We start from the raw sequence: 26,340 nt of genomic DNA, 5'->3' as shown, positions 1-26,340 counted from the left end.
AGAAATTTAATATTCATAAGTTTTGTTTTTGCTAAATTTTGTTCTGTGGTTTGAGGGTTGGCAATGTTAATCCTTTCTTTCCGCCAGTTTTGAAATTAGCCAATCCCGAATTTCTTAAATTAATTTTCGGCCAATCGGGGCTTTCTTCCCCAACCTGCTCTGTAACTGTGTTCTGTAACCAATAAACTGCTGTGGGTGTGTCCTATCATTCATGAAAGGTCTCGAATGTTCCGCGAGGGTTTATAAACTGCTGATTTTCTGGTCTCCTGGCAACTTCAGTAACATCTCTCCTAGTGTGATTATGTAGCAGAGGGCTGGAAGCGCCTCTTTCTTCGGGCAGCAGTTCATCCGTAAGGTAATGGCCATTTAATAACTTCATTTTTCGCTAGCTCAGCAGTTTAACCCTCGGGGCAGGTTCGAAACTTTTCTCATGTAACCTATCTTTAAAATGTAATAGACACTTGGTAAAACTTCGTCTCTTTAACTATAAATTGGGATAGAGAGTGCTAAACCCTCTCGAGCTCCCACTCCTGTTGTTTTGAGGTGACTTTGTTTTCACAACCGTTTCTTCCTTTCTTTATGTAATTATGTCCTCTTATACAAGTCACCTCTTTAGTATGGGATTAGCCCTTGTGTATGCGGCCTAGTGCCAAGTGGGTTTAAAAAGTGTATTAGGAGTGCAAGTTACGCCTCCACTCAAGTTGGTATTTTGGGCCATGTAATTAACCTGCTTCTTTACTGAATAGGCCCAATAGGTTGGGTATTTATTACCCCTGTTCTTGGTATGCCTTGAGGGCAGTTTGAAGTATAGTTTATTGTGGCCTTTGATGGGCTTGAACCTTGAGAGCGGGTTTGCTCTTTCTTAAATTTGGTTTCTGTGTGCCTCGAGGAGGCTTAATATGGTAATCAGGAGCCAGTGCTCCTTGGTATGATTGGTTTTTTTTGCCCCTTTGTTTGAACTTGGTATATAGGTAAAGTTGGGCTTATAGTTCAAGGTTCGTGAGTGTCGGGCTCGAAGCCCAAATTTTGTAATGAACTAAACTTGTACTTTCTTAATTTGTTGATCTGCTACTTGGTACCTGTTATATTCTGTTACTTATTTTTCTTGAAAAGAAAATATAACCTTTGTTAAAGTTTTAAATTAACTTTAATTTCGTAAGTTGAGACCTATTCCCGCCCGCATCTTCTTTCACCTCTGCCGTTCCACAGATACCTCGGAACAATATATATAAAAATAAGCATTCAATTCTAAATTTCAGTATAATACCGTAGCGAAGCACGGGTATCTTTCTAGTTGTTCTATATAAAACAAAACCTAATTTTTAATGGCAATAATATAATTGTGTGCGTTTGTATAATAGAGAATAAATCATTGCCATTTTGTTTGAGTCATCAGTCCATAGACTGGTTTGATGCAGCCGTCCATGCCACCCTATCGTGTGCTAACCTTTTCATTTCTACGTAACTATTGCATCCTACATCTGCTCTAATCTGCTTGTCATATTCATACCTTGGTCTACCCCTACCGTTCTTGTCACCTACACTTCCATCAAAAACTAACTGAACAAGTCCTGGGTGACTTAAAATGCGTCCTATCATTCTATCTCTTCTTCTCGTCAAATTTATCCAAGTCGATCTCCTCTCACCAATTCGATTCAGGATCTCTTCATTCGTGATTCGATCTATCCATCTCACCTTCAACATTCTTCTGTAACACTACATTTCAAAAGCTTCTATTCTCTTTCTTTCTGAACTAGTTATCGTCCACGTTTCACTTCCATACAATGCCACGCTCCACACGAAAGTCTTCAAAAACATTTTTCTAATTCCTGTATCAATGTTTGAAGTGAGAAAATTTCTTTTCTTAAGAAAGCTCTTCCTTGCTTGTGCTAGTCTGCATTTTATGTCCTCCTTACTTCTGCCATCGTTAGTTATTTTACTACCCAAGTAACTATATTCATCTACTTCCTTTAAGACTTCATTTCCTAATCTAATATTTCCTGCATCACCTGCCTTCGTTCGACTGCACTCCATTACTTTTGTTTTGGACTTATTTATTTTCATTTTGTACTCCTTACCTAAGACTACATCCATACCATTCAGCAACTTCTCGAGATCTTCTGCAGTCTCAGATAAAATAACAATATCATCGGCAAATCTCAAGGTTTTGATTTCCTATCCTTAGACTGTGATTCCCTTTCCAAATTTCTCCTTGATTTCTTTTACTGCCTGTTCTATGTACACATTAAAAAGGAGGGGGGACAAACTGCAGCCTTGGCTCACTCCTTTCTGGATTGCTGCTTCTTTTTCAAAGCCCTCGATTCTTATCACTGCAGACTGATTTTTATACAGATTGTAGATATTTCTTCGTTCTCGGTATATGATCCCAATCATCTTCAGGATCTTAAATAGCTTGGCCCAATCTACATTGTCGAATGCCTTTTCTAGATCTACGAATGCCATGTACGTGGGCTTGTCCTTCTTGATTCGATCCTCTAAGATCAGACGTAAAATCAGGATTGCTTCACGTGTTCCTACATTTCTTCTGAAGCCAAATTGATCTTCTCCCAACTCAGCTTCAACTTGTTTTTCCATTCTTCTGTAAATAATACGTGTTAAAATATTTCAGGCATGAGATACTAAAGTAATGTTGCGGTAGTTTTCACACCTGTCAGCACCGGCTTTCTTGGTGGTTCATGCGCCCATGAACGTATGATTTATTGGCAATTCTCACTATTTTCGGTACTTTTCTACTTGTTTGAATTTAAGTTTGATGTTGCGCTTACCTTTAATTATCTTACGTCTAGTTATTTTTCGTTGATTTATAACAAGTTCCCCTTGGCGTGCAATCATGTCACAGGTCATACGAACACTGTTTGCTTATTTATTCTTCTCGCTTCGCTAACTTACGTCATTTTTACGTCGCCTGTTGATTGGTCACATTACCTTCACATGACTGCTTGCGTCACCGGTAACTTGTCTCCTTCTGATACCGAGAATGTATTCTTCCACGTCTTTCTATTTTTTGATTGGTTATTTCTGTTTTTTCCCTTGCCTTTATTATATTATTAATTGTGTGGAAATTATGAATATTCTTTCTGGACTTCCCTTTTTTCATTATTTTGTATTTTATGACAAGGTTTCTCACGTACATTTTAGTAATTACTACTGTTAGTCTTGCAGCACTACTTTTTGTTGAATCTGGAATCTTCTGCAGTGCTTCTTAAGGACTGCCACTCAACATGTTCACCTGGACTCTGGACTGGACTCCTCACCTGGACTCCGCTCCAGGACTCGACTTGAGGACTCTGCTCCTCACTTTGCTTCGGGCAACTCACTAGAATTGCCAATTCTCAGCAATGTCCATACGGACTACGCATTCAGCCTGTTAACCTCGCCGCATGTATAGAAGCGGCATTTCTCACGACATGTATTCACTTCGCCCTGCTTGGGGCCGTTGACATGGGCTTGCCCTCTTGTATAAACGAAAGTATGTCAAGCGGAGTACCTTCTACTCCGCACCAACTGGCCTGTTCAGCAATTCTATTTTATTAAATTTCATTAATGCCAGCCTGGAGTTAGCGTTCTGCTTCACTTTTATGAGCATTTTAAATCTACGTTTGTCAGCATGTCTGATCTAGAAGATGACATTTTCTACTGAACTGGTTTGCTTGCAACACTGCAGTGTTGGACTATTAATCTGAAAGTTTAATGTTTTCATTATTTTTAATTTTACCTCCCCGGTGGAGAATTTAATGCTGCAAGTCTGCCTCAAGTTCGTTGTTAAATTTCTAGTCCTTTTCAATCTATTGTTAAAGCAACCCTTTTTTTATTTAGCTTCGTCATTTGATGTTTTTGAATATTCATTTATTACTCTGTTAAATTTCAATACTGGTTCGGCTTGTGCCAGCCTTCCACATTAATGTAAATTTCAGATATTCTGAATTTTGTCAGTTTCAATTTATATTCACTATTATGTGCACAGCCGGTGGTCAGTTCGGCTCAAGGATAGGTGTACGTTACTAGAATTTCGACTTTAATCATTGATCAAATTATTCAAATTATTTATTGTTTTTTTTTTCCTAAAGATTATAATAAATGTTGTTGACTGCTGAGCCTTTATCTTTCATTCCCGTAAAACTGGGAATTACTCTTTGTCCTTTCCTGGTTTTACCATATGGTGCCGTGACCAAGATCAGCAGATTTCGGTTTCTTACTATTTTGTATTCATTTTGAATTGTGATTGTTTCAGAAAGTGATTTTGTAATTACTTCATTGCGTTCCTGATGCAGCCTGCAGTTGCCCCAGTTAACCCGGAAGCCAGCATGCTGCCCGAGGACAAGCTGATACGTGCTCGCGCAGCCTACAAGGGACAGCTAAGCCTGTTTCGTAAGTTCCTTACCAGCTGGGAAGACGAAACTTGTAATGTTGACAATCTTGTTCAAAGGTTGAAAAATTATGAGGTGGCTTACAGTCGTTATGATGAAGCCCAAACGAATTTAGAAATTCAATGTCCGGAGCAGTCAGTTGATCGGGAGGAGGTTGAGAACCTCTATTATGCAGGACACGCTCAAGCCGTTCAAATTATTAGACGTCTTATTCATTCCTTAAAGCAGGAAGAACTTTCAAATTCTACTCCCCGGTCAGGATTGTTGAAAACTCCTGACAGTCCCGTTCAAGCCTCTTTGCCTAAAATTCAGCTTCCTCCGTTTCGCTAAATGAAGACGAATGGGATTCCTTTTTTGAATTGTTTGACTCTTTAGTCAACGAGAATGAGTCGCTTCCTGACATTAAAAAATTTCACTACCTTCGTTCTTCGTTACAGGGTTCGGCGTTGAAACTCGTTGAGTCTCTTTCTCTTACTAATGATAATTATAAGGTTGCTCTAGGGTTACTGAAGGAACGTTATGCTAATCCCCGTCTGAGGATACATCGGCATATGCAACCCCTATTTAATTTACCTGCTACAAGAGTAGATAAGGTTCAAACATTTAGAGCATTATTAGACACTGTTGAACTTCACGTTAAGGCTTTGGCGTTTTTAAACCATCCGGTTGAACACTGGGATACTTTTTTTAGTATATTTGGTTTCTTCTAAATTTGATCAGGATACTTTAAAAATCTGGGAGTCTGAGGTTACCAATTCTCAAACAGTTACTTATAAAAAGTAATTCAATTTCTAAAGCAGAGATGTCAGATCCTTTCAGCTGTTTATTTTCAAATGAATGGTCAGCCTTCAAAATTGACGAATAAACTTCCGCTGCCTACAAAGGTCTCTAAATTCAAAACATTTTCAAAACCTCAGGTGTTGAATGTTCAGACCAAAAATGCCAAATGCGGGTGTGGTTCGGAAGGTCATTTATTATATTTGTGCCCTAATTGCTCTAATTGCCTATCCAGCAATCATTTGCTAAACAAATGCAACTCTACTAATTCCTGTAAGCATTATGGCTCTAAACATCATTCTTTAATACACCGTCATATCAAAACTGGAGTTAATGCTTCATCGGCAGACTCTGTTCAAGACAGTATTCCATCTGCTAGTGCACAAACCTTTACTCAAGGCTCATCCACTTTGCGAGGTTCTCAAGTACTGCTTTCCACAGCGGTTGTTCAGATAAAGGATTCCGAAGGTCAGTGGTACTCTGTTCTATGTCTGTTGGATAATGCAGCCACCCACGACCTTATTAGTGAAAATCTGATAGAAAGGTTAGGATTACAAAAAATTCCCACCGATGAGGAGGTCACAGGCATCAATAACAACAAAACATGTTCTACTAGCTTTGTTAGGATCTGTATAAGGGACTCGATTCAAAGCAATGTATTTTTTAATTTGAATTGTTTAGCTATGAAAGTTATCAGTAGTAACACACATCATCTTTCCTTCGATATTAAAGACTGGGCCATTCCCCATCAAGTTGATTAGCAGACCATAGTTTCTTTGAGAGTGCACCTATAGATCTTTTATTAAGTGCTGAAATTTTTTGGCAAGTATTATTACCTGAGAAGGTGCAAATCATGCCTAATGTGTTTGCCCGTAAAAATAAGCTGGGTTGGATTCTCATCGGGCGCCTCCCTAAGAATCCTATAGCTATTAAACCTCAATGTCATTTCATCTCCGCTCAGGATCAACATAATCTGGAAAGATTTTGGAAATTGGAAGAATGTTCTTTAGATTCACTTCAGCTCTCTGAGCAGGAGCATATTTGTGAACAACTTTATAAACAAACTACTTTTAGTAATTGTGATGGTAGATTCGTGGTTCAACTTCTTCGTGTGTCCAATCCCCCTCCTTAAGGCCCTGATAGCTATTGATCGAAATTTAGGAATGATCCCTGTCTTAAATTTCAATATGCTCAATTCATGGAAGAGTATGAAGCTTTAAATCACATGGAAGTAGTAAGGAAATTTGAAGACACTATTCTTACTGATTCTGTCTATCTTAATCATCATCCGGTTTGGAAGAGTGGGAATGAAAAATCTAAGAAAATACGAGTAGTATTTAATGGTTCAGCCCTGGATGATCAAGGAACTTCTTTAAATGATACTCTTTTGGCTGGTCCTTCTATTCAAGTTGATTTATCTATTATTTTGTTAAATTTTAGATTACTCCCAGTTGCCTTGATGGCTGACATTCACAAAAAATGTATCGGCAAATTATGATTGATCCCGCTCAACGTGACCTGCAAAGAATTCTCTGGCGTGATGATCCTAAGAAACCGCTAAAGGCCTTCAGGTTAAAAACTCTAACTTTTATGGATTGAAACCTTCCTCCTTTTTGGCGATCAGAACTCTTCATCATCTTGCTGAATTAGATGGTCATCTCTTTCCTCCTGAGGTAAGTCAGGCTCTAACTACGTCCTTTTATGTGGACGATTTCTTGTCCTTTTTCTATTCAATCTCAGAAGCTGCCCAGGTTGCTAAGGGTTTGATTCAATTGCTTGAAGGTGGTGGATTCGTCTTACACAAGTGGTGTTCCAATCACGACCTATTTTTAAACGCCTTTAAGGATATAGATCTGATTAATGATTACGTAGAATTGTTTAAGGAAGAAACTACCATTAAGGCTCTTGGGATATATTGGAGTCCTAAGCGGGATATATTCACTTATAAATTGATACTCTCTTCAGAGCCGCCTATCACTAAACGTCAATTCCTTTCTGAAATTGCAAAAATCTATGACCCTTTGCAATATTTAGCTCCTATTGTTGTCCTGGCTAAACTTTTCATGCAGGAGTTGTGGGCATTGAAAACTACTTGGGATGAAGTTGTCCCCCCTAGTTATCTTCAAAAATGGATTAAATATAGAGACAGCCTTCTTGAGGTTTCTACTATTTTTATACCTAGAGTTCTCATTAAGCATCCCCCTGCCGATATTTTGGAACTCCATTTGTTTTCTGATAGTTCTGAAAAGGCATACGGGTGTTGTGCTTACCTTGTCTCGAGAAACGAACCATTTTTTCCAATCTTGTATCTTCGAAATCCAAGGTAGCCCCTTTGAAGGTCGTTTCATTGCCTCGGTTAGAACTTTGTGCAGCCCTACTCGCTGCAGAATTGTCTAATAAACTACTTGAAAATTTAAAGGTTCACATCTCTCAAACCTTTTTCTGGACTGATTCGACTATCGTTCTGTCTTGGCTTGCTGAGCCTTCATATCATTGGCAATCCTTTGTCTCTCACAGAGTTGCTAAAATTCAGGAACAAACTTCAGTAGACTCCTGGCGATATGTTCCTACTCGCGAGAACCCTGTTGACGTGATTTCGAGAGGTTGTAGTCCTAGGCGTTTAGCTAACCTTGCCTTATATTGGCACGGTCCTATTTGGCTAGTTCAACCTACTTCTCTATGGCCTAGCCATCCTAATTTAGAGTCTGTTGAGCAAATTGAAGTTCGCACGACTTTAATTTCTGCGCATGTTGCTATTGCAACTTAACCATTGCTTCACAAATTTTCCACTTTTCACAAGCTCGTAAGACTTATGGCTTATGTTCTCAGATGAAATTTTTTTGTATTAGATCAGCCTTTAAGGCCTCGACACTTTTTAACTGCCTTGGAAATGAGAACAGGTACTAATAAAATATTCTTTTTAGTGCAGAAAGAAGTATTTTTGGAGGAGTTTCGATCACTTAGTAAGGGCACTCCCTTAAAAAAGGGCAGTAAACTTATGTCGTTGTCCCCTTATCTTCATCAAGATAATCTCTTACGAGTAGGTGGTCGGTTGTCTTCTTCTATTCTGTCAGAGGATAAGAAGCATCCGGTCATATTACCTTCTAAGCATCATGTTACTGAATTGATTATAAGACAATTTCATTATCAGCATTTGCATGCCGGTGCTCGCACTTTGCTATACCTTATTCGTGAACATTATTGGATTATTAACGGGATTCATGAGGTTAATTCTGTGATACATAAATGTGTAAAATGTTTTCGTGCTAATCCCATACCTTCATCTCAGCTCATGAGTGACCTGCCCTCTTTTAGATCTCAACCGTGTCGCCCTTTTGAGTACACCGGTGTTGATTATGCTGGTCCATTTTCTTATAAAACTAATCCTCTAAGGCCTGCCTCTAAGACTTTAGGTAAGGCTTATGTTGTTCTGTTTGTTTGTATGGTCACTGGGGCTATATATATCTTGAGCTTGTTACCAATGCTTCTACTTCCTATTTTTTAGCTGCTTTCTCTAGATTCTTTTCTCGTAGAGGGTTCCCCTCAGAAGTTTTTCTTACTATGCTAAAACATTTTGTGGAGCTTCCGAAGAATTAAGGCGAGCTATTGCTTCTTCTTCTTCAGCTCAGTAGGAAATTCAAAATTTTGCATATTTAAAGGGATTTAAGTGGAATTTTATTGCCCCATGTGGTCCCCACCATGGAGGCAGATGGGAATCATGTGTTAAAATTCTTAAGCGGCATTTAAAGAGAACTTTGAATTCATCTTTTCTTCCCTATGAAGAATTTAATTCGCTACTTATTTTGATTGAAGCTGTTATAAATTCTAGGCCACTCACCCCTTTATCTCAGGACCCTGAAGATCTTCTTCCCATTACCCCTTCACATTTCTTGATAGGGCAATCTATGGTCTCCTCTCCTCCGGCACTGCTCCGAAGACTAGATTTATCTTTGCCGATTTTGTGGAGAAAAGTAGAGGCTGCTCGTGAAAGATTCTGGCAGCGCTGGCTCCTGGAATACCTGGGGCAGCTTCAGGTAAGGAGCAAATGGAAATTTGAGCTACCCAACATTAAGGAAGGCGATTTGGTTCTCTTGCGGGATCCAAGTCCTCCTTTAGTATGGCCGTTGGGCAGAATTGTTCAAGTTTTCTCTGGTCAGGATAAAAGGATTAGGGTGGTAAAGATCCGCACTATAGAGCGTTCCAACCTTAAATTGCAGTACAGCGGTAATGGGATAATTCCGTCTCTTTCCTTCTCCCATGTTTTGCGGGTAGCGCTGTCCTACTCTAATGCAGCGGGTTTGTCAAATATCCGTAAATCAGAATGTTATCGTTTAAAATGGGTAAATATCGTGTTATGTACAGAATTTCAAGGCGCATTCGATGCCGTTAACAAAAAAATGTAAAAAAATAATTTAGTGTGAAAATGGTAATATAATGGAAAGTTTCGCCAAATGTAAAATCTTCATTTCATAGAACTTATCATAACATAACTCCTATTTTATATCCATTACTTTCATAATTTTTTCACTACTGGTAAAGAAACATTTCAGCTCTATATAGATAAGTTTATTTCGAAATTTAAATGATAACATAATGCAGTATATGCGTTTATTTTCAGTCATGTTCAGGGAATTTTATGTACAGGCACGAAGAAGTCAGTCGCTGGCCAGCGTCTTTCCTATTGAATTTGCATGGGGGGTCAAAGCGAGGCAATTGGTCTACATATATGGAAGTTATTTTCAAAACAATCCCGAAGTTCTTATCTTGCTTAGTTCTTAAGTTGTGACAGGAAGAATATCTCCTTGAATATTGGTTTCGCGCGTGACTCGGCTGGCTGGCTGCCTGGCTGGCTAAGTACCGGTAGTGATCTCGCAAACATGCGCTTTTAACATTTCCAGACAGTCGCATGCAGTGCAGTGCTCATTTCGTCAGTAGTATGTATAATAGTGATTAAATACATATCAGTGACGTATGTACACTTCTTGAGGGCAAGTGTATTTCGTTTGTGTGGTTCATGAGTTCGTGCTCGTGCGTGGGGATCTAATTTCGAAGAAAAAATGCAGAAGGATCATGGCGTGGTTAAAGCAAAGCAAACGGTCGTCGGATATGGAAGTAGTAATTATTAAATCATACCTCAAGTCCTTATCTCGTTAACTCTTAATTTATGACAGGGAGAACGTCTCGTTTGTTTACGTTTCACGAGTCACTCGGCTGGCTGAGCTTTTAAATATACTGACAGCCGTGTGCAGTGGTGTACATTTAATCAGTATTATAAGATTGATTAAATAAAGATCAGTTATATTAAATATATATAATATTTAATGGCGTGTGGCCTCCGAAGAGGACGAGTGCAGGATTTCGAGTTGACGCCGCATAGGCGACCTGCGCGTCTATAAGAATCGGGCCCTACCTGTGATGGATTATAATGCTGAAGACGGCACACACCCCAGCCCCCGAGCCATTGGAATCAACCAATGAAGGTTAAAATCCCCGTCCCGGCCGGGAATCGAACCCGGGGCTCTGGACCAAATGCCAGTACGCTAACTATTTAGCCATGGAGCCGGACAAGATCAGTGATAAATGTATAGTTCTTGAGGACAAGTGGATTGTGTTTGTTGTGTTTGTGTAGTCTGTGTAGTTGTCAGTTCATGCTCGTGCGGGGGGGTTCTTATTTCGAAGAAAAAGTGCAGAAGGATGTACAGTGGATCGTCAAATTAAAAAGAAACGTTCCGTAGGTAAAGTCAGGGGAAAAGAATGCAATATTTTAATGAGTGTCCTGGATTATTTTTTAAAGTCTATGAATATGAGCAGCGCAGTCAGTGAAACTGCTTAAGCAACAGGTTGTTCCTAAAGATCAATCTATGCTATAAGAAAGGAACACACACATGGTCCTTTGCGAACTCCCGAAAAAAAAAACGAAAAAAAAAGAAAGAAGGACGGCAGAAAAAGGAAAATTAAATATGATAAAATTGTGCGAAGTGGAGTGCGTCGAGTGGTTCACTCTGTTTTATTTGCTAACATACCATCGACATTGAACGTGATTTTGAGTCAGGTAAATGGAGAAGTTTCTTTGCCACGATTTTCCAAAACTACGTTGTATCGCTTCTTACATGATATAGGCTTCCGTTATTTAAGACGGAGTAATAAAGCAGCTTTCATTGAAACCGATGAAATTATTAATTGGAGGCACAGATATCACAGGGAGATAAAACATTTGAGGGCACAAAATAAAGCTATAATTTACACAGATGAATTGTGGGTAAATATTGTACAGACAGTGACAAAAGAATGGAAGGATACGACAGTGAAAAGTGCACGGCAGGACGGCATTGAAGGGTTGAGTTCGGGACTTAGGCCACCGAAAAGCCGAGGACCGTGATTTGCCTTCGTCCACGCGGATAATGAACATGGTTTTGTTCCAAATGCTGAACTAACATTTTTATGCCATAAAAACATAAGACAATTGGGCAAATTACGTGAAGGAAGTAAAGAAAAATGAAGAGAGATTTGTGGAAAACAGACGAATTACAGGACGATGTCGACGATGAAAAGTTTTTAATACGACTTTCTTCATCGTCCGGATCATCCTGAAGGTAATCTCCCGAACCTGGTTCATCCAAAGCGGGAAGATCAGGCCTTGCAGAAATGATAGAAGGTGTACTTCCATTGTCTGAGAGCAACGCCAATGATTAAGGTGTGTTGTATTTATTTTACCATCCTACAAATATTAATTCATGAGTGGATTTAAAATTACAAAATTACAAACGAAAAATGTGGAATTGTGACGTCCTGTTTGAGTCACACTCGAGCGTGATCTTCACGAGTCGATTTCGCAACAGCACGCTCCATCTACGCTGTACTGCAATTTAAGGTTGGAATCTTTGTTAGACCCATTACATCATTGCGTCCTCTCCCTCTTGATGTATATGGATGAAATTATTGAAAGCCCCGAAAGAATATCTTTTTTCTTTTTTCTTTTCGCCCCCCCCCCCCCAGTATGGTTCATGCGCCCATGAACGTATGATTTATTGGCAATTCTCACTATTTTCGGTACTTTCCTACTTGTTTGAATTTAAGTTTGATGTTGCGCTTACCTTTAATTATCTTACGTCTAGTTATTTTTCGTTGATTTATAACAAGTTCCCCTTGGCCTGCAGTCATGTCACAGGTCATACGAATGCTATTTGCTTATTTCTTCTTCTCGCCTCGCTAACTTACGTCATTTTTACGTCGCCTGTTGATTGGTCACATTACCTTCACATGAATGCTTGCGTCACCGGTAACTTGTCTCCTTCTGATACCGAGAATGTATTCTTCCGCGTCTTTCTATTTTTTCATTGGTTATTTCTGTTTTTTCCTCGCCTTTATTATATTATTAATTGTGTGGAAATTATGAATATTCTTTCTGGACTTCCCTTTTTTCATTATTTTGTATTTTATGATAAGGTTTCTCACGTACATTTTAGTAATTACTACTGTTAGTCTTGCAGCACTACTTTTTGTTGAATCTGGAATCTTCTGCAGTGCTTCTTAAGGACTGCCACTCAACATGTTCATCTGGACTCCGCACTGGACTCCTCACCTGGACTCCGCTCCAGGACTCGACTTGAGGACTCTGCTCCTCACTCTGCTTCGGGCAGCTCACTAGAATTGCCAATTCTCAGCAATGTCCATACGGACTACGCATCCAGCCTGTTAACCTCGCCGCGTGTTTAGAAGCGGCATTTCTCACGACATGTATTCACTTCGCCCTGCTTGGGGCCGTTGACATGGGCTTGCCCTCTTGTATAAACGAAAGTATGTCAAGCGGAGTACCTTCTACTCCGCACCAACTGGCCTGTTCAGCAATTCTATTTTATTAAATTTCATTAATGCCAGCCTGGAGTTAGCGTTCTGCTTCACTTTTATGAGCATTTTAAATCTACGTTTGTCAGCATGTCTGATCTAGAAGATGACATTATCTACTGAACTGGTTTGCCTGCAACACTGCAGTGTTGGACTATTAATCTGAAAGTTTAATGTTTTCATTATTTTTAATTTTACGTCCCCGGTGGAGAATTTAATGCTGCAAGTCTGCCTCAAGTTCGTTGTTAAATTTCCAGTCTTTTTCAATCTATTGTTAAAGCAACCCCTTTTTTTTAAGCTTCGTCATTTGATGTTTTTGAATATTCATTTATTACTCTTCGAGCATTATATTCACCACTCATCTCTGCATGCAATAGTGAGGTTAAGTTTAACAAACTGTAACACTACACAAAACTCATACTTCAATAACAAACCCATCTAAAAGTGTTACCACAGATAGCACAAACCGAGTGAACTCACGCCACCGCACGAATTGACCCACTCAGGCGATAAAATACACAGTTGCAGTAAGTGCGCACAAACATTCACCCCTACCGCACAAACTGACTCACTTAGGAGAGAAACTCCACAGATGCATAAAATCCGGTCGGACATTCACTGACTTGAAAAAAAATGGCGGACGACACGGAAGCTCGTGTAGATGCTCTACTACACCTAACAGATATCGCGGAAACAGGAGGTTATATGAAGAAAGAAAAGAAGGAGAAATCCTAAAAGCATTGAGTGTACTGAGAAATTACTTCACTGGGCAGAAAAATGCTCAAAAATCAAAAAATGATGATGAAAACATGCCATCAATGGAGGTTAAGGGAACACAAACAGAAAGCTTACAAGAGAAGAGCGACAGCTGCATAGCAGGACAAGTGGCGCCATCTAGCGACCAAGAACAAGAGTTAACAAGAGGCACTCAGCACACGCTGCCACCTACGGGAGATCTGGACCCCGAGCTACATCAATCACTAGAATACAAAATTACCGAAAAAGTCAACAATCAAATGAGAGCAATGATAGACATCACACACAATATCAAAAATATGATTAAAGAGGAAATGGCAGCTACAAAGCAGCAGAACTCTGTACCACAGGAATTTGTAAGAATAAATAAGAACGACTTCATACGAGAGAGAATCAACCGCCTCACGGAGGAGAGTAGTGGAAGGGGAAACCACTCAACCCGGGGGCAAGAAGAACAGCCGTATGCAGAAGTACCGCATCAACACCAAGAACAAAATCAGATAACGGATGAAGAAGAAGAGGAAAAATGGACAAGACAAACCCACAAAAACACAGATGCCCGGAGAGACAGCAACAAACCATGAACGGTACAGGAGCGAAGGACGATGACATACAAGCAGAAGAAAAGAGGGCCTGGCTGTATGTGGGAAGACTAAAACAGGAGGCAACGAAAGACGCGGTAAAAAGATTCCTAGCCAAAAAGGGAATCGCAGAGAATGTTACTTGCGAAGAGATAGAAACAAGATACAGCACCAAAGCTTTCAAGGTAGGAATACCTTTCAACTTCCTTGAAAGTGCAAACAAAAGGGAATTCTGGCCAACAGGAGTAACAGTTAGACGCTACCGTTTTATTCGGTCTTTTCGAAGAGAAACAGAGGCATCACTTGAATAAAACAACTCAAAAGCTCTCGGAAATTACAAGACTTGGAGAAATCGACGGGAGAAGAAGGGTGAAAATAATGTTATGGAACGTAGAAGGATTAAAGAGCGCAACATGCATAGTTCCACCAGACTTTCTTGAATGATATGACGCGGCTATATTCACAGAAACCTTTCTCACAGACCATTGGCAGCACCCGGAATACTATAGCATACACCTGCTAGCGAAACAAGGAGAAAGTGGAAGACCCCAAGGAGGAATAACAGTCCTTCTTAAACCGTGGATAACACCAATTGTATCGACATCAGAGCAGAACCACTCCATTCTAATAGAGACAAAATACATCACAATATTAGCAACCTACTTTTAGCCAAATGCAACGGATATAGATATAATAGACGAATTGGGCCAACAAATAACACAGTGCAAGAAAGACCCTCTAGTTATTGCAGGGGATTTAAATTGTCGGTTGGACATACCAAACCACAAAACAAAATTAGTAATAGATTCACTGCAAGAAGAAGGTTTCAACCTGCTAAACGACACCAATGTCCCTACATATATTTGCTACAACGGCAAAAGCACTATAGATATCGCCCTCGTAATAGGAGAAATAAAAGGGGATATCAATCCACTTTGGTGCGCGAACCACACACCAATAAGAAAACACATTCCAATGAGCATCAACATACAAAGTGAATGGAAGGCAAAGAAAAAACAAGAAACGAGACCACTCTCAAGGAGATTGGATGTTAGAAAAGTGGAAGAATGCAAAGAACAGATGGAACAAATCAAACCACTAATCGACAACTCAAATGTAAAGGAAGCTGTGCATGAACTGGAGAAACTCTTAACACAAGCAGCCAGCCCCAGGAAAGTGCGAACAGCAAAAGCATGGTTCGATCAAGAGTGCTTCCTATTAAGGAAAGAGGTGCTTCAAGCTCTACACCGACTAAAATCGGACATCGAGAATCATACACTCCTCCAGACATACACCGAGAAAATAAGATTCTACAAAACACTAACACGGGAGAAGAAAACGGCATACAGGGAAGAAGGAGGAAGAAGAATAGTTGAGGAAGCCAGGAGAGACCCATTCATAGCAATCCGTCCTCGAAAGCAGGCACAGACCCACTATATCAGCATGGATAAATGGACGAGACATTTCAAAGACACACTCACCAAAGAAGGAAGAGAAGGAACACCGGAAACCAACCAAGTGCATACAACGCATGAGATGGCAGCTTGGTCTCCACTTACTACAACTGAGTTTGAAAACATTATTGAATCCACAAAAAAGAAAAAATCTGCAGGACCGGATATGATATACAATGAATACCTGAAACACACGGCTCATCTACTAGCTCCAATTTGGACGGAACTTTACAATAAATGCATAGAAACAGCCAAAATCCCAGATCAGTGGAGACAATCAATAGTAAAGGTAATTTTCAAAGGCAAAGGAGACCCAAAGGACACAAATAAATACAGAGGAATAGCCCTGGAAAACAATCATTTTAAGATATTCACAAAACTAATCACAGAAAGAATAAGAGGCACAGTAGAAGAGCACCCCCCAGAATCTCAATTCGGGTTTAGGAGAGGAAGATCCACTCTCGCAGCGGTGGAACTACTGCTAAATAACACATGGGAAGCCATCGAAAAGAAGGAAAAATACTATGCAATCTTTATAGACTTCACAAAAGCCTTCGATCTCCTGGACCGAGCATTAGTACAAAGGAAGCTCGAGGAAACTCTAGGAAGAGACAGCGTCTGGACAAGAATCATAAACTCCATAAATGAATGGAACAAGATAAGAATCTCGGACAGCCTAGACCTTTCAGAACCAATAATTCAAACGAATGGTGTGCTCCAAGGGGACCCACTAAGCCCTCTTCTGTTCATCCTGGCAGCGAAGGACATTATGGAAATTGCGCAAAATGAAGATGTAGCAGCATACGCCTATGTGGATGATATTGTGATTGGCTCAAAAAGCTTAAAGAAACTGCAGAACATTATAGACGAAGTGATAAAATGGTGCATTGAACACAAGTTCGTAATTAACACTGAGAAGACGGAAATGATGGTGTTCAGATCAGGAGGGCAAATACCAAAATCGACAAGAATAACCTTAGACGGGAAAATAATATCGATCACCAAAGAATACAAATATCTAGGGATAACACTCCAGCCGTCTGCAAAATGCTTCACTACACACACAATAGAGAAAGCGACACAAGCAATTAGAGCGATAAACGACATCAGCTTCATCAGAACACTAAGTCTTGACACAGCAATGGCGCTCTTCAAATCGAAAATTGTTCCAATACTTACGTATGGGATTGAAATTATATGGACACACCTGAATGAAAAGAACTTATTAACACTGGAAAGAGTTAAAGCAACATACATCAAAAGAGCAATCGGAGTGGCAAAAACAACAAGATCCAGATTAGTCTATATTCTCGCGCGGGAAACTTTCCTCATAGAGGATTTAAGGACAATGTACCCCTGCCTAACACAACGGCATCGGAGAACCTACTAAGGACACTAATAAGGAAAAGAGAAGAAGTACCCACGGAATTCTATGGAACTGGGGCCATGATTGATCGTACATGGACAGCAGCAAATTTTGAGACGAGGCACGTGTTTACAAGACTTGCAGTACATGGATTCCACCATGTCATCTGCGAAAACACAACATACCACGAACCGTCAAACTCATGCAAGTGTACATTATGTGGACAGTTATGTGAACGATATCACTTAGAACTCTGCAACAAGAAGACTAGATCAATCAGAGACTATGCGTCCAATGGTGCAAGTGTTAAATTGTTATAACACCCTTCACTAATGTATGGCTATTTTGCTGCAATAAATGTTTTATTTATTTACCTATTACTCTGTTAAATTTCAATACTGGTTTGGCTTGTGCCAGCCTTCCACATTAATGTAAATTTCAGATATTCTGAATTTTGTCAGTTTCAATTTATATTCACTATTATATGCACAGCCGGTGGTCAGTTCGGCTCAAAGCTAGGTGTACGTTACTTGAATTTCGAATTTAACCATTGATCAAATTATTCAAATTATTTATTGTTGTTTTTTCTAAAGATTATAATAAATGTTGTTGACTGCTGATCCTTTATCTTTAATTCACGTAAAACTGGGAATTCCTCTTTGTCCTTTCCTGGTTTTACCACTTGGGAATAGGTATAAGAACATTCTGCCGAAAATCGGATGGGACTTCTCCTGTCTCATACATCTTGCACACTAAATGGAATAACCTTGCCATGCTTGTTTCTCCTAAGCCAGTCAGTAATTCAGAGGGAATGTCATCAATTCCAGGTGCCTTATTCCTATTTACGTCAGTCACAGTTCTGTCAAACTCCGACCTCAAAATTGGGTCTCCCATTTCATCAGCATCAACAGCCTCTTCATGCTCCAGAACCAAATTATCTACATCTTTACCTTGATACGCCTGTTGAATATGCTCCTGCCATCTTTCTGCTTTGTCTTCTTTCCCTAGAAGTGGCTTTACATCTGAGCTCTTAATATTCATACAACTAGATTTCCTTTCTCCGAAGGTTTCCTTGATTTTCCTGAATGCAGCATCTACATTTCGCAGTACCATACAACCTTCGACATCCTTGCACTTCTCCTTCAGCCATTCTTCCTTAGCTACCTTGCACTTTCTATCCACTTGATTCTTCAATCGCCTGTATTCTTTTCTGCCCTCTTCATTTCTAGCATTCTTGTATTTTCGTCGTTCATCAATCAGGTCTAGTATCTCCTGAGTTATCCACTGATTCTTACTTGATCTTTTCTTCCTTCCTAACATTTCTTCAGCAGCCCTAATGACTTCATTTTTTATGACTATCCACTCTTCCTCTATTGTGTTTCCTTCATCCTTTTCATTTAGCCCTTGAAGCAATCCCTCACACTCTTCTCTTTCAACTTGTCTAGATCCCATCTTTTTGCATTCTTTCCTTTTTTCAATTTCTTCAACTTCAGATGGCATTTCATGACCAACAAGTTGTGGTCAGAGTCCACGTCTGCTCCTGGGAAAGTTTTGCAATCCAACACCTGGTTTCTGAATCTCTGCCTAATCATAATGAAGTCTATTTGATACCTTCCAGTGCCTCCAGGTCTCGTCCACGTATGCAGCCGTCGTTTGTGGTGTTTGAACCAAGTATTGGCAAGGACTAAATCATGATCAGTGCAGAATTCAACCAGCCGACTTCCTCTTTCGTTCCTTTGTCCCAATCCAAATTCTCCTACTGCATTACCTTCTCTTCCTTGGCCTACCACTGCATTCCAGTCTCCCATCACAATTAGATTCTCGTCGCCTTTTACATATTGTATCAAATCTTCTCTCTCTTCATATATTCTTTCGATTTCCTCATCATCCGCTGAACTAGTAGGCATATAGATCTGCACTATTGTGGTGGGCATTGGTTTGGTGTCTATCTTGACGACAATAATTCTTTCACTATGCTGGTCGTAGTAGCTTACCCGCTGCCCTATTTTCTTATTCATTATTAAATCAACTCCTGCATTTCCCCTGTTTGATTTTGTGTTGATAATTCGGTAGTCGCCTGACCAAAAATCCTGTTCTTCCTGCCAACGTACTTCACTTATACCTTTGTGTGTGTGTTTTTTTTTACTATTTGCTTTACACGTCGCACCGACACAGGTATGTCTTACGGCGACGATGGGATAGGAAGGGCCTAGGAATTGGAAGGAAGCGGCCGTGGCGATAATTAAGGTACAGCCCCAGCATTTGCCTGGTGTGAAAATGGGAAACCACGGAAAACCATCTTCAGGGCTGCCGACAGTGGGGCTCGAACCCACGATCTTCCGATTACTGGATACTGGCCGCACTAAAGCGACTGCAGCTATCGAGCTCGGTTTCACTTATACCAACTACATCTAACTTTAGTCCATCCATCTCCCTTTTCAGATTCTCTAACCTACCGCAACGATTCAAACTTCTATTATATTACGCTTCGACTCGCAGAATGTCAGTATCCATCTTCCTGATGATCGCCCCCTCTCGTGTAGACCCCACCCGGAGATCCGAATGGGGGACTAGATTACCTCCGGAATATTTTACCCGGGAGGAAGCCATCATCAGTACATCAATCATACAGAGAGAGCTGCATGTCCTCGGGAGGTAGTTACGGCTGTATTTTCCCGTTGTTTTCAGCCGTGTAGCAGTATCAACACAGCTAAGCCATGTTGAGTATTATTACAAGGCCGTATCAGTCAGTCATCTAGAATGCCGCTCTTGCAACTACCGAAAGGCTGCTACCCCCCTTTCGATCATTGCCGTAAAACCTCTTTTTATAACATTTCTGAAGTTCGGGTAGCATTCTCCTTGAATGATCCCACGAGCGGGAATGCTATAAATGGAATATTATATCGTTGTTTATCCAATTCTGTCTTAATCGATTGTTTCCCAAGCAAATTCTCGATAATTTGTAGATGTTCATAGCAATCAAATAAGACCGACATCAATCCTCAGACCGTAATATTAAAAAAAACAAGGCGGCCGAAGTAGCCGGATTACTGGTATTGGCTAACACGAAAATATCACGTACATATTATTTAAACGACGGTAATTTAACATGATAAATGTAACATCACAGGGAAAAGCACTTTTACACCCATGAAAACGCTTCGCCAACAAGTACGCACCACATATAATCAACTAGAATCACATATATTCTACTAGAAAAGAGACCAACAAGATAATTATTTACAAATTTCAGTTCGTCAAATAACGTTTTCTTTTAGATTTCACTTCGCTGGACAGATGAAAACACATGATAAAATTGTAAAAATGATATTTTTAACATTTTGAATATTTCAAAATAAATTAATGTGCGAAATTCCTCGATTTATTCGCTCTCATGAGAAATATGAAACACTAGCAAGATACCCGTGCTTCGCTACGGTATTATACTGAAATTTATAATTGAATGCTTAACGTTTTGTATATAATCCGCCGACATTCGCGATCTGTCTCGTTTTCTGAGAAAATTCGTCAAAATTCCTCCCATTTTTCCATCTTTCTTTCCAGCAATCGATTTCGTACTTCCCGGGCTAGGTCCAGGTATTCCACCCGATTAGTTATGTCCCTAAATCTTTGCCATCTTTTCCTATAAGCATTTTTAATATGGATCAAATCCTTGAGGAGATCCAGCGTGGTGCCTTGGCGGTACTGAACCCGCGGCCGGACTGCATTCGTAGTCATGACCCGGCCTGGACCCGTTTCCAGCGCGGTCCGCACATTTTGACGACGATCCACAACATTACTATTATTATTATTATTATTATTATTATTATTATTATTATTATTATTATTATTATTATTATTATTATTATTATTATTTCGTTTCGGCCAACTAAGGACCACGTCATTTCAACTGTTTCCCTTGAGCTTTAATGTTGGTCCAGTACTCCTTCATTCGTATACGGTGTTGCTCCTTTCGTTCTTCCGTCCATGCCTTTCCAGTTTTCATCTTCGGCTTTGGTAGGAAACTCTGATGTTCTTGGAGTTTTTCTTAAGTGGGACACGCTCCTGTATATCTTCAAATGAGATCCCAATCTCCTGCAGATCTTTCTGTACCTCACTGAACCAAACCCCCTTTGCCTTTTTCTTGGAGGAAAGTGAAAATGCGGTTGGTTAACCGTGTTGAATTCATTCGGGCCATGTGTCCATAAAAAGTAATCCTCCTTTTTCACATCACATCAGTTATTTTCCCCATATGCGAGTACAACTCCTGGTTGTGCCGTCTCCTAAACTCTCCGTTGTCTTTGAATGGACCTAAGATTTTTCTCAAAATCTTTCTTTCCTTAGCCTCCAATTTCTCCATCATGCCTTTTTTGTTCATGGCGAGACATTCCGCTGCACATAGAGCCTCTGGCCGGATAACAGTGCAATAGTGTTTGATTTTTGCATTCTGAGATATAGATCTTTTGTTGTAGACATTTTTAGTCAGATGGTAAGCCATTTCCATTTTATTCATGCGTGAAGAAAAGGCTTCTTTCTCGGACAAGTTAGGTTCTATCCATTCACCAAGATACTTAAATTTGTCAACTCGCTTGACTTTTCCGTGAATCCCTTCTAGCTCACTTGGCGCCAGTTTGATGTTTGTAATGAATTTCGTTTTCTGAAAGGAGATTTGGAGGCCCGCCTTTGCAGCTTGTGTTTGAAGCTGGTTGATCTGCTTCGTGGCCACATCCAAGTAATCAGCGAAAACCGCGAGATCATCTGCAAATGCTAGACAGTCAATTGAAAGGTTCTTGTTCTTGTGGCCTAGTCTGACTCCGCTCTCCTCTAAACTTCACTTTTGAGATGGTGTTGGTGAGAGTCTGTTGGATGATCACTCTTGTTTTACCGTCCAAGCCAAATTCCTTTAAGATCTGAAGTAGGGTAGTTCTATCACTTGAATCATAGGCCTTCTTAAAGTCGATGAACGTTACTACAAAAGGCTTGCTCCTTAGTTTAAGATATGAAAGGACAGATTTCAGATTCATAATCTGCTCCACACATGACCGTCTTTTCCTGAAACCTCCTTGGTAATCAGCCAGCTCTGGATCTAGCTGTTCTTCTGCCCTGATTTGAAGAGCTTTCGAGAGAATTTTGTAGCAATCTTCCACAATTCATCTATTATCGAATCTTCACCCGGCGCTTTATTATTCTTCAAGGATTGGATAATCTGTCGGACTTCCTCTTTCGTAGGTGGAGCTGAATCTCGGTGAACTGTTGTTTTATCTTCAAATGTGAATCTTGACATTGGGGCCTCGCAGTTAAGAAGGGATTCGAAGTATTTTGCAAGGATCCGGCAGTTTTCCTTGTCGTTATGGGCTAGGTTTCCATTGGAATCTCTGAACTGTAGGCTCGGTGGGTCGTATTTCCTCAAGTTGCTTTTAAATATTTTATAAAAGTCGTGTGTATTGTTCTTCTTGAAATCCTGCTCAATTTGATCCAGCTGGTGTTTATCAAAAGCACGTTTAACGCTGCGGATGGTTTTGGCTGCACACTTTCTCTCATTCACGAAGTTTGTCCAGTTGACTTGGTTCTTTAGCGAGTTCCATTTCTGCCAGGCGAACTGTCTTTGCCTTATCGCTGCATCGCATTCACTGTTCCACCAAGCATGCTTCCTGGGCTTAGTAAGCTGAACCGTCTCTTTAGCTGTTTTGACCAGGGCCTCGCGCAGTTGTTCACAGTTCTCTGCATCCACCGATTGTAGTTTCTGAGTGAATTCATGGTTAGATCCTAGTTTTTCTCTATCAAATCTTTCAAACCTTTTGGCTCGAACTCTCCTTGTGTTTCTCGGGAGCAGTTTGATTTTTATATTGGATAGATAGTGATCTGAGTCCACTTTTGCTTGTCTTAGAATTTTAACATTCTGAATTTCTCTTTGAGCCTTCCGCGCGATCGCGACATGATCAATCTGCAATTCACCAAGGTGGTGATTTGGGGATTTACAGGTCTTCTGTTTCTTGGGCAGGTGTTTAAAAGCAGTAGACATCATTACGAGGTTAAATGCCAACGATGTTTCGGAACTCTCTCTCTCTTTGCCTACCTGGGCACTGAAATCTCCAAACATGATTATGGTATGTTTGTCTGGAATCTTGGATAAAATCTCCTCAAGTTCTTCCCAGAATCTATCAGTTCCCTCTGGGTCTCTCTTGTTCGCTTGGTTGATCGGCGCATGAACGTTCACAATAGTATACATTTTGTTTGTGCTTCGAAAGGACAGAGTCGAGAGTCTGCTATTCACAGAGGTGAAATTTGTTATTGAGTCCAGAATCATTTTGTTGACTACAAATGCTGTGCCAAGGTGGGGGACAGTTTGTATGACACGTTTACCAGGTTTACCATTGAAGATCCTGTAACCTTCAGATTCAAAGGCCTGCTCATCTGTAAATCTCGTTTCCTGAATTGCTGCAATCAAAATTTGCTGTTGCGATAGGATATCTGTGAGCTGTTTCAGTTTTCCTACCTTCTGGAGAGAATTGGCATTAAAGGTAGCAAATAAATTCTTGGCTCTATGTTTGATCTTTCGTGGAGTCTCCGATACCTCCAAGCATGGCTCCCCAGAATCCGAAGGCCCGCTAACATCGTACAAGACGACGGTGGATTGGTTACCACCTGGGGTAGTAGCTTTAGCTGAAATTTCCTCCATGCTTTTTTCACAGCTGAAAAACTGTAGAAGGGGGTCGGTGATATTTCGCACCGACCAAGGTACTACCAAGGTTGTGAGCCTTGGAGCCCCCAGCACTGATCGGTTCACCGACCCAGTTTCCCGCTGGGATTGGTTACCCAACCTTCCACTGGGTTGCTCGGGTTAACAGGGGCACCTCTTGTAGGTTACGTGCTGGAGTTGGAGTGAAAGAGGCTAGTTGTATTCTCTTGCTGAATCCAATAGTTTATTGTTGCAGATGGTCGCAACGACGCATTTCACTCCCATTTGCCAGGGCCGTGAAGTCCCTTCCTAGGTTGACTCCTAGGACCCATTATTATTATTATTATTATTATTATTATTATTATTATTATTATTATTATTATTATTATTATTATTATTATTATTATTATTATTATTATTATTATTATTATTGATGTTCTGTACCCCACAGCAAGATGCAAGACCGCTACTTGGTGGTAAATTTCATCTGCTGCCATTGTCATTGCTGACAATGGGTCGAGCACCATCGTCGCACGTAGGCAAGTGCGCGAGATTTCTGGCGACACGAATGATATACATGCGTGCATTATTGACCTTATTATAGAGGTGAATAATTGCACGGTCAATGTCATTCCTATCGTTTATTTCAAATGATTTTAAATTTTTATTTATATTCCAGGACAATCTACTGTAATCTAACTTTATGTTCTTCAAAGGAAAAGATGGCTTTTGAAAACGAACCCAGGAAAGATTAAAATGATCAGTTTATGATTAGAATAAGTACATTGTGAGCAGTAAAATCAACTGATTCTCAACTCCTTTTTCACCCCACAGCTGTTAAGTTGATTCCCCCCTCCCCCCCAAAAGAAGGTGTGTTTCTTTATGTGTAAAGGAGATTCCAAATACCAATATTCAAGTCTGTTACTTTCAGTTCTGAGATATAAGTATCCCCATAAAAAGAATTCACTTTTTTCACTTCCTTTCACACTTCCCCTCCCCTTTAAGTGAATTTTCTGGCAAGATTTACTTGTTTCTTTAATAGTAAATGATCTTCTAAATACCAATCGTCACGACTCTAACATCTTCAGTTTTTGAGAAATGTGTCCTCAAAAAAGGAATTCAACTCCTTTTCACCTCCACCCCGCTGGACGACTCCCCCCCCCCCAAACGCTTTTTTCTTTGTTCTTAAAGAAGATCCAAAACCAATTTTCACGTCTGTAACAACTTTACTTTTTATTCGGTAAAAATATCCTCATACAATTAATTTTTCAATTCTTTCACCTCCCCCCACCCTTCATTGGATTTTCTTTAATTTTACAGCAGATTCCAAATACTAATTTTCACGCCTTCAACATCTGTCGTATTTGAGATAATAGTATCATCATGCAAATAATTCAACTAATTTTTCAATCCCCCCCAACTTAGGTGGATTTCCAAAAACTACAAATACATATTTCTTCATTTTATAGGAGATTCCAAATACTATCAGTATCCTAATTAAAATAATGCAACCCCATTTTCAGTCACTTTTACCCCTCCAACCAAGTAGTTTTTCAGAAAAAATACACGTTTCTTTATGTTAATGGATATAAAAAATACCAGGTTTTTCTTTGGTAACATGTTAAGTTTTGGAGATATACTGTAGAAATGCTCATTTTAAAATTTCACTCCCTTTTTAGTTCCCCTTAAGAGGAGTTTCCAAAAACAAATCACCTATGTTTCTTTACTTTTACAGGAGATTCCAAATACCAATTTTAACGTCTGTATCATTTTACGTTTATGAGATATACCGTAGATATAGATTTTCTAAAAATTCACCCCAATTTGTCACTCCTGTTTAACTCCCATTAATTTGATTTTCCAAAAACAAAAAATACGTGTTTCCTTATTTTATAGGGAGTTTCTAAATACTAATCTTCAGGTCTGAAATATCTTTTGTTTCTGAGATATAAGTATCCTCATTTAAGGCATTCAACCACTTTTTCACCCTTTTTCACCCCTCCTATTGGGATTTTCCGAAAACAAAAAATACGTGTTTCTTTATTTTCAAAGGAGATCCCAAAATACCAATTTTTAGGTCAAGTAATGTCTTCTGTTTCTGAGATATAAGTATCCTCATTTTGGTGTTCAACCACTTTTTCACCCTTTTTCACCCCTCTTATTGGGATTTTCTGAAAACAAAAAATCTATGTTTCTTTATTTTTAAAGGGGATTCTAAATACCAATCTTTACATCTGAAAACTTTATAAAATTTTGGGATGTAGATAAACTCATTTTAAAATTAACCCCCTTTTCACCCCCCAAATTAATTGGATTTTCCAAAAACAAAAAATGCGTGTTTCTTTATTTTTGAAGGAGATCCCAAATACCAATTCTCAGGTCCGTAATATCTTCAGTTTCTGAGATATAAGTATCCTCATTAAAGATATTGAACCCGTTTTCATTTTCACCCCTCCTATTGGGATTTTCCGAAAAAAATCTATGTTTCTTTATT

Source organism: Anabrus simplex, chromosome 3, assembly GCF_040414725.1.
Source record: "Anabrus simplex isolate iqAnaSimp1 chromosome 3, ASM4041472v1, whole genome shotgun sequence".
Lineage (NCBI taxonomy): Eukaryota > Metazoa > Arthropoda > Insecta > Orthoptera > Tettigoniidae > Anabrus > Anabrus simplex.
Note: the sequence above shows the minus strand (reverse complement) of the source record.